This window comes from Lithobates pipiens, unplaced genomic scaffold, assembly GCF_037356315.1.
Source record: "Lithobates pipiens isolate NorthernLeopardFrog02 unplaced genomic scaffold, aLitPip1_a1.2 Scaffold_18, whole genome shotgun sequence".
NCBI lineage: Eukaryota > Metazoa > Chordata > Amphibia > Anura > Ranidae > Lithobates > Lithobates pipiens.
In genome coordinates this window covers 493,733,035-493,748,128 of record NW_027507758.1, presented here as the reverse complement: position 1 = coordinate 493,748,128, position 15,094 = coordinate 493,733,035, and the positions used below count along the sequence as shown (strand labels likewise).

Below are 15,094 nucleotides of genomic sequence, written 5' to 3'. Positions count from 1 at the left end.
CGCTGTGCCGCCTAGGCTCCCCAGAACCTATTCAACATGCCAGGTGAGATGTTGCCATGCTGTGCTGCGTCTGTTGTGCCTGGAAGCCAAGAGCCACACTGGCCCTGCACTCCTTTCTGCTTTGCGTTCACAGGCAGATCAGTGGCTAAAACCGCTCAATTTGACAGTTGGTAAAGTGGTGTGTGACAACGGTGCCAATCTGCTTAGCACATTGAAACAGGGCAAAATTACGCACATGACATGAGGGCGGATGAGGAGGAGCAAGAAGAGCATGCTTTAAACCTTTCTGGGATCCCTGTTGTTGTGCGTGGATGGGGAGAGGAGAACGAGGAGGATGACATTATCCTGGATGATGAGCAGGAGCCAGGCCACCACACCGCTTCCAGTTTAGTGCAAATGGGGGCCTTTATGCTCCAGTGTTTTAACAGGGACCCCCATATAAAAAGCATAAGGGTCAAGGACCAGTACTGGGTGGCAACATACTTAGACCTCCGGTACAAACACAAAATGGTGGAAATGTTACCACCGTCACAGAGGGCTGTCAGAATGGAGCACTTCCAGGCCTTGCTTCGAGAAATGCTGCATTCTGCTTTTGCGTGCGCTGGCAGAGGAGGAATTCCCACTCCCAGAGAAAGAGTTGCGGGTAACAATCCAACAGCGCCTGCAAGAAGAGGGCGGTTTGAAGATGTGTTGGTGACTTCTGATATGAGGTCATTCTTTCAGCCGACCCATCAACAGATGTCATCCGGATCCAGCATCAGGGAACGCCTAGACCGACAGGTGTCCGACTACATCGGGTTAACGGCTGATGTGGATGCTCTGAGGAGTGATGAACCCCTGGACTACTGGGAGGGCAGACTTGACCTCTGGCTGGAGCTTGCCCAATTTGCAGTGGAACTGTTGGCTTGCCCCTCGTCCAGTGTCCTGTCCGAAAGGACGCTTAGCGCAGCGGGGGGATCGTGACCGATAAGCGCACTCGCCTAGCTCATGACAGTGTTGACTACCTCACATTTCTAAAAACGAATGAGGCATCGATCTCGGAGGAATTCAACACATGTGACCAGTAGACCATGTATATCTATATAAACTATTTATTTAATTGAGCACACAGACCTTTTTTCTACATTTGGCTCACTTCCTTGTTCAAAAAAAGCACACCTTACTATATGCCCATACCCTCCTGTTTGAAGAGGTTGAGCGGTGTCATATTTTTGAGGCCCAGCAGCGAGTTGCTGGTATCAGTGCTGCTGTCAGTGTGCTCTATCATGGTGCTGGTGTCAGTGCACTCTATCACGGTGCTGGTGTCAGTGCTCTATATCACGGTGCTGGTGTCAGTGCTCTATATCACGGTGCTGGTGTCAGTGCACTCTATCATGGTGCTGGTGTCAGTGCTCTATATAAGGGTGCTGGTGTCAGTGCACTCTATCACGGTGCTGGTGTCAGTGCACTCTATCACGGTGCTGGTGTCAGTGCTCTATATCACGGTGCTGGTGTCAGTGCACTCTATCACGGCGCTGGTGTAAGTGCTCTTTATCACGGTGTTGGTGTTAGTGCACTCTATCACGGTGCTGGTGTCAGTGCTCTATATCATGGTGCTGGTGTCAGTGAACTCTATCACGGTGCTGGTGTCAGTGCACTCTATCACGGTGCTGGTGTCAGTGCTCTATATCATGGTGCTGGTGTCAGAGCACTCTATCACGGTGCTGGTGTCAGCGCACTCTATCACGGTTCTGGTGTCAGTGCTCTATATCACGGTGCTGGTGTCAGTGCACTCTATCATGGTACTGGTGTCAGTGCACTCTATCACGGTGCTGGTGTCAGTGCTCTAAATCATGGTGCTGGTGTCAGCGCACTCTATAACGGTGCTGGTGTCAGTGCTCTATATCACGGTGCTGGTGTCAGTGAACTCTATCACGGCGCTGGTGTAAGTGCTCTTTATCACGGTGTTGGTGTTAGTGCACTCTATCACGGTGCTGGTGTCAGTGCTCTATATCATGGTGCTGGTGTCAGTGCTCTATATCACGGTGCTGGTGTCAGTGCACTCTATCACGGTGCTGGTGTCAGTGCTCTATATCATGGTGCTGGTGTCAGAGCACTCTATCACGGTGCTGGTGCCAGCGCACTCTATCACGGTGCTGGTGTCAGTGCTCTATATCACGGTGCTGGTGTCAGTGCACTCTATCATGGTGCTGGTGTCAGTGCACTCTATCACGGTGCTGGTGTCAGTGCTCTATATCACAGTGCTGGTGTCAGTGCACTCTATCACGGTGCTGGTATCAGTGCTCTCTATCACGGTGCTGGTGTCAGTGCACTCTATCACGGTGCTGGTGTCAGTGCACTCTATCATGGTGTTGGTGTCAGTGCTCTATATCATGGTGCTGGTGTCAGTGCTCTCTATCACGGTGCTGGTGTCAGTGCACTCTATCGCGGTGCTGGTGTCAGAGCAATCTATCACGGTGCTGGTGTCAGTACATTCTATCACGGCACTGGTGTCAGTGCACTCTATCACGGTACTGGTGTAAGTGTACTCTATCACGGTACTGGTGTCAGTGCTCTATATCACGGTGCTGGTAATCATCTCCTGCACCCTACCCTGACCTTTCCTCTCCTCTATTGCCTTCATGAGTCCTAAATTGTCAAGATTTCACATATAAAAAAAGAATGCTTGTAGTTGTTGATCCCAGATTCACTTCATACATGTGTTATGTCAGTGGCTATGTGATGGGACTATGTGTGCACAGCTAGTAATTATTTTGTGGCTGAAAATATGACCTGTAGGTTTTTAAAGTTCGCCTGCCATTGAAGTCAATGGGGCCCGACGCAAACTTTCGCCCATCTCTATCTGGGAGCTGCTTATCAGAGAAATAGTCATTAAGATGCAAGGAAAAAGTGTCATTGGTGGAGGGGTTTGTCAGTGAGGTCAGTAATTACTGGAGCTGCCTGCGGTATAGGATCAGCAGAACACCAGCAATTGGGGTAGCTTTAGGTGCACACTGTGCAGATGACACAGTACACCAACTGTAATTACTGGAGCTGCCTGCCTGTGGTATAGGATCTGAAGAACACCAGCAATTGGGGTAGCTTCAGGTGTACACTGTGCAGGTGGCACAATACACTGACTGTAACTGTTGCAGATGCCTATGGTATAAGACCAGAACAACACCAGCAATTGGGGTAGCTTCAGGTGTACACTATGCAGGTGGCACAATACACCGACTGTAACTGCTGCAGCTGCCTGTGGTATAGGACCAGAACAACACCAGCAATTTGGGTAGCTTCAGGTGTAAACTGTGCAAGTGGCACAATACACCGACTGTAACTGCTGCAGCAGCCTGCAGTATAGGACCAGAACAACACCAGCAATTGGGGTATCTTCAGGTGTACACTGTGCAGGTGGCACAATACACCGACTGTAACTGCTTCAGCTGCCTGTGGTATAGAACCAGAACAACACCAGCAATTGGGGTAGCTTCAGGTGTACACTATGCAGGTGGCACAATACACCGACTGTAACTGCTGCAGCTGCCTGTGGTATAGGACCAGAACAACACCAGCAATTTGGGTAGCTTCAGGTGTAAACTGTGCAAGTGGCACAATACACCGACTGTAATTGCTGCAGCTGCCTGTGGTATAGGACCAGAACAACACCAGCAATTGGGGTAGCTTCAGGTGTACACTGTGCAGGGGGCACAATACACCGACTGTAATTGCAATAGCTTCAGAGAAAATAAACACACTGTCTCTTCGTCATTCTCTCTCAATGAGCTGCAACACAGTATGCAAGGCCGCCGCGCAGGCGGCCTTATATAGTGTGGGGCGTGTACTAAACCCCCTGAGCCCTAATTGGCCACAGGGGCAGGATCCAGGTACCCAAACACTTTTTATGACAATAACTTGCATATAAGCCTTTAAAATGAGCACTTTTGATTATTCATGTTCGTGCCCCATATACTTTAACGGTGTTCGTGTGATCTGCCAAATTTTTTGCTTGTTCTGGTGCGAACCGAACCAGGGGGTGTTCGGCCCATCCCTAAGTAGACATGTGCAAAAGGAAAAAAATTGTTTAGTTTCATTTCGTTTTAATTAATTAATTAATTTCGTTTAGTTATATTAGTTAAATTTGTTTTCGTATTTCATTTAGTTTTCTGCCGAATTCAAAAAATCGGTCACATTCGAAAATATTTCAACCAAATTCGAAAATATTTCTACCGAATTCAAAATTATTTCAAAATGATTTGAAATTATTTCAACCGCATTCGAAACTATTTCAACCGGATTCGAAAATATTTTGCGACCCGACTTTAGGGCCATGTATCTCGGGGTCACTTGGTGCTAGAAACCCCACATTTGGATATGTTGTAGTGCTAGATCTATTGTGTTTGTAAACCAAATTTGAAGTTTCTAGCTATAGGTAACCCCGAGATATGTGGCCCCAAATTCGGGTCGCAAAATGTAATACTATGCTGCACAAATGTGCTTGACATTTTGTGACCCGACTTTGGGGCCACGTATCTCGGGGTCAGTTAGTGCTAGAAACCCCACATGGATATGTTGTAGTGCTAGTTCTAGTTCTATTGTGTTTGCATACCAAATTTGGTGTTTCTAGCTATAAGTGTGCCCGAGATATGTGGCCCCAAATTCGGGTCACAAAATGTCATTCTCTGCTGCAGAAAATTACTTTCATATTTCCCATATCTGGGGTCGCTTGGTGGCAGGTGACGTGGCAAGTGGACAATCCACAACTTGGTCACATGGCACTCGTGGTCGGTCACATGGCACTTGTGTCAAGTCATGTGGCACTCGTGTCAGGTCACGTGGCACTTGTGTCAGGTCACGTGGCACTTGTGTCAGGCCACGTGGCACTTGTGTCAGGCCACGTGGCACTCGTGGCCAGCCACGTATCACTCATGTCAGGTCACGTGGCACTCATGGCCGGTCACGTGACACTAGTGGCCGATCATGTGGCACTCGTGTCAGTTCACGTGGCCGGCCACGTGGCACTCATGGCAGGTCACGTGGCACTCATGGCAGGTGTCGTGGCAAGTGGACAATACACAACTTGTGGCAGGTGACGTGGCAAGTGGACAATACACAACTTGTGGCAGGTGACGTGGCAAGTGGACAAATACAATACACAACTTTTGGCAAGTGGACAATGACATATAGCATATGCACTTGCCTTGCTATCGAGATCTGTGACTTCTTCAATCAGGCATGCTGACAATGTGTGTGTTTTTTTTGCACTGGTATACTGCAAGTATGAAAAGTTGATATAACAGATATATATAAGTAAGTATAAGTAACTAACCATCTTCCAAAATTTCTAATTCAAATCGAAAAGATTAGAACAGAATATAAAAAAAAAATTTTAATAGAATAAAATAGAAATAATATACAACCATCTTCTGAAATTCAAATTTGAATAGAATAAATTTGAATTTCGAATAGTATGAATTAAATTTTTAAATGAATTAATTTTAAATTTGGATAGAAAAGAAAGAAAATAGAAAATAGAGTAGAAAACGATAGAACAGAATAGAATATATTATATTTTATTCCGTTCTGTTCTATTGTTTTTCTAGTCTATTGTTTTATATTCTATTAAAATCGAAATCATTATATACTAAATTTGAATTTTGGAAGATGGTTTTATATATATATTCAAATTCATTCTATACGAAATTCAAATGTCGGAAATATATATATATATATATATATATATATATATATATATATATATATATATATATACAGTATATATCTTTCTGACATTTGAATTTCATATAGAATGAATTTGAATTTGAATAGAAAAGATTAGAATAGAAATAGAGAATAGACTAGAACAATAGAACAGAACAGCATACAGATACAACACAAAACAAATAGTAATCTGCAAAAGAAATAAAAAATGAAATAGATAGTATCTATATTCTATTCTGTTATATTGTTTTTCTAGTCTATTCTCTATTTCCATTCTAATCTTTTCTATTCAAATACTTTTCTGTAGCAGAGAATTATATTTTGCGACCCGACTTTGGGGCCCCGTAACTCGGGGTCACTTGGTGCTAGAAACCAAATTTGGATATGTGGTAGTGCTAGTTCTACTGTGTTTACATACCAAATTTGGGGTTCCTAGCTATAAGTGGCCCCGAGATATGTGGCCCCAAAGTCGGGTTGCAAAATGTGATTTTTCGAATTACGTTTTAATTTGTTAGCATTGTAATTCGGTAATTCGGATGCATCCGAATGTCCGAATAATGAAAATTCGTCCAAATTTCGATTCGGAACTAAACGAAATGCACATGTCTATCCCTAAGCTCAAAATGAAAAGTATTTATTTGTGGAAGTTACAATTGTAACATTAGAATCCATGGCTGGAACTTGCTTTGGGCTACAAAACTCAAATTTTCATTCTCAAAAAATGCTTTTTAACCCAGTGCTAATTTTGGTATTTACTATAGTGTCCTGTAAAAAAGGCATGGGAGTAAAACATGAGAATAGTTTGCATGTCTGAGCATGCTCAGTTATGCTTGCACCTAGTTGTAAAGAAACGGGGAATTTATCTATATATTTCAGTGTAGAAATCACTTTTTAACACAGTTGAAAATTTGATTAATCAATATACCACATATTTCAGTACCATTTAAGTGATCATATCATGCTCTAAACATTATCCATTATTCCATGTACAATTCTCCAGGTCCTAGCAAGAGTAAGGGTTTAAGCGCTATCTGTTGTCTTAGTAAATTCAGTTTTGGGAGTATTTTTGCCCCAGTGCTACTGTGAATTCCATTTCTATTTTCTAATTGCAGTAATTTGAGTGCTAATTAGCACACAGTGCTATAGTAAATCACCCCCAAATTGTGTAGAGCTGACCAAAAATAATAACCGGACCCTATGTGTCTAGTATGGACTTTAAGGGAGTACCTAGATCAAAAAAAATGTGTGAGGTCTCCCAGGGAATCCATACCATACCCTTCAGGTCTGCTACAGTTTTTAAGGGGAACTCCACACACAAAAGAAAGACAAACAAGAATGCATGAGGTCTTCAAGACCCTTAATTCGAGCATGCAGCCTGGCTGTCCAGCAAAGGGGAGGGCAAGCGGATGACTCCCTTTTCTGAGCCATACCAACCCACAAGCCCTCATGCACCCAATGGCAAAGCATCTTGTCCCCATGTTGATAAGGACAAGGACCTCTTACCAAGCACTCATGGCTTCCTTAGGAACCAATGGCAGTGGGAAGCTGTCATTTATAGAAGTGGAAGAAAAACATCTTTTATATTTGATGCACAGCTCCCACTGAACGGCAGGCCAAGAGGGCTAAATAACCCATTGGATCATGAAGACATGGAGATCATGTTACTGTAGACCACTAGCAGGAGGTTTGGCCATGGGGAGCAGCTAGGAAGTACCACACCCTACCTAACTAAGTAACAGTATGGAGAAGACTTTCTAATGGAGCTCTACACAGCAATAAAACCTGAAAGGTTATGATTTTCCACTTTATCCAACAGTTAAAAAAGGGTTGGCTATAGAAAGACATTTTTTCGGAAATCTCATATTCTGTAAATATAATATATATATATATATATATATATATATATATATATATTATATATACATACTGTGATAGAGCGAGGCTCTGTCCTTATGAAATCGGAGGAAAAAGAGACAGAGTTTGCATATCTCCAGCCCTGTGTCCAGGTCTTTAGGATAACGAGCAGGGTGTGTGCCCAGCTGCACACAGGCCATATAATGAAGGGCTGTTGGGAATGGAGGGTGAAGGATGGTGGAGTGGAGTAGCTTGCTGCTGTGCATGTCCAAAGAGCCCAAAGCTGTGTGCGTTGAAGGGTTGAAGCTGTGTGCATCCAAAGAGCCCAAAGCTGTGTGCGTTGAAGGGTTGAAGCTGTGTGCATCCAAGGAGTCCAAAGCTGTGTGTTGAAGGGCTTGAAGCTGTGTGCGTCCAAAGAGCCTAAGACTGTGTGTATCCAAGCAGCTCGTTTGAGGGGCAAGTACCTATAGCAGCACTACTGCTGAAGAGTAGCCAGGTGGGCTAGCATTTTTCATTTGGATTGTGTGTATTTAATTTAAGATTGGACCCCTGCGTGGGATTCCTGGATGGACTATTTTGTTTTTCCTTTTAATAAACGTGGGATACCAGGCCCTTAACTATAAACGCCTGCCTGATGTGGACTGAAAAATGCCTCTAACCACTTGAGCTAAACACCCCAATGTCACAATACATATATATACAATTTTGTAATAATCTACATTAATGAGCATGTCATGTTTTTAAATAAATGAATATAAATATATGTATTTTCTTTTTCAGAATGACAAGCATACATTACAACAATGAGAAAAAACCTGAGGATAGTGATATTCCTTCTTCTGATAGCTTTTGGTATCTTATACAAAGCCAGCTTTAATAATACATCCTTGGACTATGTATCTTTTTTCACTGAAAATGATATAATCAAAACTTTAAAGTCAAAATTGTTATCTCCCCAGAACAATTGTGAACCTCTATCTAATACTTCTGCAGAAACAAAAACTACTGAAGTGTTGACTGCAAACGATGCTGAAAACCACGAAAAGGACAAAACATCATTGGAAAAAAAATCAAGTGAAGCAATCCCAATATCTAATATTCAATCCAAAGATTTAATCCCTTCTGATGTTTTAAAGGGTGGTGATTCTATCATATTTGTGGAAACTACAGATAAATTGCCACCAACATCACTGGTGCTTTGTGCCATTGAATCAGCAGCTCATTACTATCCTAACAGATCAGTGGTCTTTTTCATGAAAGGACTGACTGAAACAAATGCCAAGGAGGTTAAAAACAAACACCTTTCCGTATTTTCATCATTTAAGAATGTCTACTTTTTCCCTCTGCAAATGGAAGCAATTTTAGCAGACACACCACTTCTCTCCTGGTACCAAAAGGTCAGTTGTTTATAAAATTGTTTCTACCGAATGGATAATAATTAATGTTTTTATAATTTTTTCAAAAAAGTTTTAACTGGACCTACTGTTCTTTATTATAATCTATAGCGGGGTGTAAAATCTTTTGACCTTCCTCGGCCACATTGAAAGAAGAGGAATTGTCTTGGGCCACGTACAGGGCAGCTGATAAGGCAGTACAGCCAGTCCTGGGCCCAGGCCCCATCAGTTCAAAAGGGGACCCGGACACCTCCCAAGCAGGAGTGACGACTGCACTGTTCTGCCTTATTGCCAAGTCTGCCACCTTCTCTTCCTTTTTCTCCTAGCAGCTGCACTGCTGGGGATTGGTATCTGCACCCCCACACCTTCCTGTGTGCTCCCCCTCCTCCTCAGCAGTGCTGCTTGCTTCTCTCCTCTCCTGCCAGCAGCTGCTGAGGGAACATGTCTTGTTTACTAGCCCCCTCCTTTCCTGAATTAACACAGTGAGCGATTGGTACCAATCAATCATTGTGTTAATTTATCACTGATGTATCATAAATTGTGTTTACTATGCTTCAGTTTGTCAGGAAACCTCAGAACCTCCAATTCATTCACTGTCCAGTGCAGCTGAGACTGCAGAGAAAGGGACTGTGGAAACTCTGTCCTCAATCCCTCTCTCTGTCTCAAATGTGAGACATCAGGGGACCTCTGATATTTCACCAAATCCCCCCCCCCCTCCAAGGGCTGTTAAAAATGTAAAAAAAAGGAGGGAGACCCTGTCAGGTAGGCTGTACGGGGCCCCATAATTTATAACAGCAGTCCCTGCCACATCAAAAATACACTAACAATAAGAACAGCTGATGTGCAGAAAAAGTCAGGCAGACCACAAGTTAATGATCACTGGTATAGCTAAATGTACATATCTGAATAATAAAAACTTTAAGCTTAGCTTAGCCACACTTAATCTTAGCCAATACATGCATGTTAACCACCTCTGGGGCTCTGAAGTTTTAAATAGATTGCAGTTTTAACCAGACTCCTGGACCCATCAGCACTATACCTCAGTTGAGTAAAAAGGACTGGATGGTGTAATAACGCTTTAACAGTTTTTTAATCACATAAACCTGCCTATGGGGGTTATAATTATATTTTCCCCCTGAAGTAGATACAAAAGTTCCCTGCATAGATACGCGTTGGGGAGGGCACAGGACGGACGTTCAGCAGGTGACCTGTCAAAAAAGAACCCCATACCATCCACTTTACATGCCGTTTGCTATTTGCCTGATGTAGAGTGGTGCACTGACGTGCCTATACTATGTGAGTACCCCATAGGGGAGTTTTATGTGATTAATTAACTGTCAAAACTTTATTACACCATCCAGTCCTTTTTACTCAACCGAGGTATAGTGCTGACGGGTCCAGGAGTCTGGTTAAAACTGCAGAGCCCCAGAGGTGGTTCACACGCGTGTATTGATTAAGCTTAAGTGCAATGTCACATGCTCAGAGGTGAGCTTTTAATACCTAGGGGTGGGGGGGGCACCTGAGTGTGATCACTATGGCTTTTTTTTTTTTTTTTATTAACTACACAGAAGTTTCCAAATAGCATGGACTTTAGAAGCACTTTCGAACTGAAATAATTGGATGACACGTGCACATAGAAGCACTTTTTATTAATCTATATGTTTTTATGAACACTATATGATTTTATGAACAGTAATTTTGATACAACCAATCGCCATGTGGATGCACGTTATGCACTTCGTACTAGTGTGATTATTTATTTTCACTTATATTTTCATTTTTAAGTATTCATAACTATTTGTTGCTGGACATAGTGCTTTATCTTTTAAAACAACTGGTTTATTAAATGATAAAAACACTTACATTTTCCTGGTGCTAAGAGTGCACCAAACTATAAAAATAATTCAGTTCTCACAGCACGGGTATAAGACAATCAGACAGTATTTAAGGTATGCTCACAATGCACGCCTCAGCATAACGGCAGATTGGCACCTCCCTACGCGTTTCGTCAGTAAGCACCAGGAAAATGTGAGTGTTTTTATACTTAATGTTTAATAAGATAAAGTACTATGTCCAGCTTTCTCTCTTTATGATTTGGGTGTATGGAGATAAGTGCAAGAGAAGGAGGATTCTAATAACAGGATCACCAGCAAAGGAGTGAAACAGCATAAAATAGATCCCAGAGAGTGGAACAAGTGCATATAGACCATTGGTGGGGACACTTTATAGACTGACGCACTGTTTGTTTTGTTTTGGTAATGTTATATATGGTTTGATACGATATGCTGGGTTTAAAAATTGCTATGCAAACAGATTTAAAGGGACACTAGCACAATAGCATTTGGGAGTGCGGCACCACTTTTGAATACCATTTTGCACAGTGATACAAGTTTAGAGAGTGTGTATAGATGTGAGTGATCCACTTAGTACATTTTGTAGTCTTATAGCACTCAATAGCACAACATAGCAGCGTGCAAGTACACCCATTTTTAAATGAATAAGGCGTGACTGTGAAGAGTGGCATATTTTTCTTTGGGAAGATAAAACGTATAAAGTCCAGTAAAGAGACGCTGTCAAATTTTTAATAAACAAAAAATTCCCCCAAAAAATCAACATTTTTAAGTAAATCTATGATTTATGCCCCATACACACGGTCGGACATTCTGAGCACAAAATCCGTCTGATTTTTTCAGATGGATTTTGTCCTAAACTGGTGTTGCATACACACGGTCGGACAAAGTTGTCTGAAAATCCGATCGTTCGGAACGTGATAACGTTCATTCATTACGACGGGACTACGCTGAGGATAGTAGCCTAACTTTGGTCTCGTAATTTGATCTGAGCATGCATGGCACTTTGTCTGATCGGAATTCTCTACAAACAATCAATGCATACAAATTTAAGGGGAGTTCATAATTGCATTCTCACATTTATCAGTTTTCCTGTCACTTTAACAGGATCACAATAAAGCTGATCATACACTAATAGATTGTAGGCTGAATAAAAAAATCTAATAGATCCTTTCATCCACATTATACAATGCAAATGAAAGAATATGCAGTGCTTTTTAATATGAATTAGTGCAGAGAATGCGAGCCAGGCTTTCTCATCCAACATCAGTGCCTGAACTCACAAATGCGTTTCTGGAAGAATGGGCAATTATTCCCATAGACACACTCCTAAACCTTGTGGACAGCCTTTCCAGAAGAGTTGAAGCTGTTTATAGCTGCAAAGGGTGGGCAAACTCAATATTGAACCCTATGGACTAAGACTGGGATGACATTAAAATTCATGTGCATGACTTAAGGGCAATCATCGCATGGTCTAGTTTGCAGGCTCTCAACCATTGGTCAGATATTAAGAAGGGGACCCTATATCCAGTGCACCCGAGCTCCCTAATATAGTCTCACCATCCACATATCGACCCTATCCTTAGAAATAAGTGTACTGCCCCAATAAACTTCACTTTAACTATCTGGCACACCTGTCACCAAAAATTCTCTCTCTCTTCGCCATGTCCCCCCCCCCCCCCCTCGTGAATATACTATTCAATCCTTCTATCCCAGACAGTGTATCCTTCAGTCACATACTGCCATGGACACAGGGCTTCCTGTTTCAATTGCATAACCTAGTGCATCCAGTTACTCATAGGCTACATACTTTTGATACCCTTAAAGAAAAGTTTGCCATACCTACAAAAATGTTTTACTTCTATCTGCAAGTTAGGCACCTCTTCCACTCCCTGGCTGCATTCATGACCCTAGACAAACCAACTCTACCTCTGCGCTCTAGGCCCCCACCAACTACACCAGGCTCTGGCCAAATATGACATCCTCCATGAGTCTTCCCCTCTCTCTGAAGTCACTCACTTATACATGAGCAGATGGACCCAATTGTTAGGTAGACCTATGTAGCGGCCATAACCCTTTATAGTTCCAAACATCATCCTCGTAACAAGTCTCAAGATTTTCCTCTATTATAGTCATGACATCCCTGGGGACATAGGGAAACTCCAACCCATACTCGGCAGCTACTCTTTTGTGAAGAAGCCTCTGTGACCTTGCGAGTTTTGGCAATACACGGGCACTTCCCTCTCCAGGCGGTATGCAGGAGTTTGGGGACCGCTGCACCAGCATGGCAGAGGCCCTTTTCAGTGTGGACAGTTTCACGGGTTTTGGGAGAGTCACACTCACCGTGACAGGACCCGCGATGCCCAACACTCCATTCCCAGAGGTCAAATCCAGCTAGTCCGAAACACCACTAGTGGTGGCCACATCATCTACCCCTGCCCACAACAACTCCTCCCAAAAATGTCCCCATCTTCTAGATCTGACAGTGTCTCTAATTCTGAATCTCTGTATTCCTCTGCCGGTAAATAATTAGACAAGGATGTACTCACGGTCAGACTCTTTTCTGAAACAGCTCTCTTCCGCCGAATGGATCCAGCCGGACTCGGTGGCAGAACTTTGCATGGCTTCCTTGAGGACTTTGTACGCTTTACCTTCTCCAGTGGAGGCATGGTGATTTCCGAGAGGGTAGTAGAAACAGTGTCCATCTGCTCCAGAGTGGTTTTCTCAGCAGTCTCCATGACAGGGACGTCAGCAACGACAAGTGTCACCTTTGTGAAAGGCCTCATCAAAGGAGCGAAAACGGTCGGCTCGTCGGTTATCATACCCCTGGCCCAGTCCATGCGGTAAGCCTTTGGCGAAGCGACTGGCTGTTCCACCTTGAAAATGTACACTCCACACTTCCTGCATCTAGAGAATGGCTGAGGGTTGGCGACCAGGCCGTCGCACTTCCTACACAGCATACCCAGGCCATCGATGTCTCCAGTAGTGTGGAGCATGAACCGCCCCTGCGGCAGCAGCGAATGCCCATGTCCATGAACACTGAACCGAGTGGCTGCATTCCTGCGGGACCCCTTCCAAGAGGCATCCTGGGTCCTGGAACAAGTTGCACACCCGGAGCACGGTACATTCCAAGGAACTTTTTCTCCAACTCAGAGAAAACTGGACTCGCCTCTTTCTTCCGCACCACACACTCACGAGGTGCCTCTTTCGGGGAAAAGATCAGCCTAGACTCCTCCCACTGGGCGCTGGCTCCTGTGTAGTTTTGCGGGCTTTTGGTACAGGCTCCTCCCATGCTTACACACCTCAGTGAAAGTCTCTCCAAAATGGCGCTGATCTTTGTGGCGCAGTTCAAAAACATTCTTCACCCTCTGTTCTGAGGCCCTGCAAGGTAACTGTAAATCCCAGACGGCGAGCCCCCACGTGTAGCGGCCATAACCCTTTGTAGGGTGGCCTCAACTTACTGGGCTTACCGGTTACCTCCGCTTGGCTTGTTCTTCCAAGTCTAGGGGTTCCCAGGGTTGATACCCAACAACTTGGACGCAGACACAATAAAGTCCTTTTAAAAGGTTTTATTTTGCAGTGATAACATCCAATTATACAGTCTCTCATAGGAACAGAGGGCACGGGTGAAGAACTCAGGTACCTTGAACTGCAGATATAACAAAGTCTCTAATTCCACCCAGAGAGTAGCCACTCGCAGCTGGGCACTTCAAGGCTGAACAGATCTCAAGCCAGAGATCGTGGCAATCATCACGTTGATTCAAAACTTGAAAAATCCTATGAACATGTACAAGTTGTAACTAAGAGCAAACAGGAAGCTTTTTCCTCAGTACCTGGAACGTTCTCTGTCTCCTTAATAGTACTGGAAAAAGCGTGAATTCGTCAATGTCCTTCCCAACTCAGTAACCAGGCACTTCTCAGGATGCCACTTGTCAGCCCGCCTCTGAAGAGTCCTCCCCCGGTCACTTTCACGAGCCGTGGTGCCCCTCCAAGCCGAGAGCACACCCGGACACCTTGAATCCTCCCTCAGTTACTGCGCCTTGGACCAGCCAGTTCCGAGACTCGGGAACAGATGGATCCCTACCCCAGACCAGATGGGTCTATTGGGGGTAACTAACAGAAGCATGTTGCAGAATGGAGTACCTCACGTACAGTTCATGATAACATCCCATAATTTAATAAAATATGGGAACCATTGGATCATTTGGAGTATGGGTCCCTTCCCAGACTTCTTATCTTGAAACAGACATCTGATAAACCTTTGAGCCTCTATAAAGACCTCTATAAAGACCTCAC

The 15,094-nt window shown here is 43.7% G+C and overlaps 1 pseudogene across 1 annotated transcript in view; it reads left to right on the top strand.

Moving 5' to 3' along the window:
• LOC143988779 (alpha-1,4-N-acetylglucosaminyltransferase-like) overlaps positions 1-15,094 on the top strand; it is a 172,245-nt pseudogene that overhangs the window by 115,983 nt on the left and 41,168 nt on the right. The window contains exon 2 of the transcript XR_013276910.1: positions 8,335-8,951. The product of XR_013276910.1 is annotated as an alpha-1,4-N-acetylglucosaminyltransferase-like (transcript). The remainder of the gene's footprint in view (positions 1-8,334; positions 8,952-15,094) is intronic.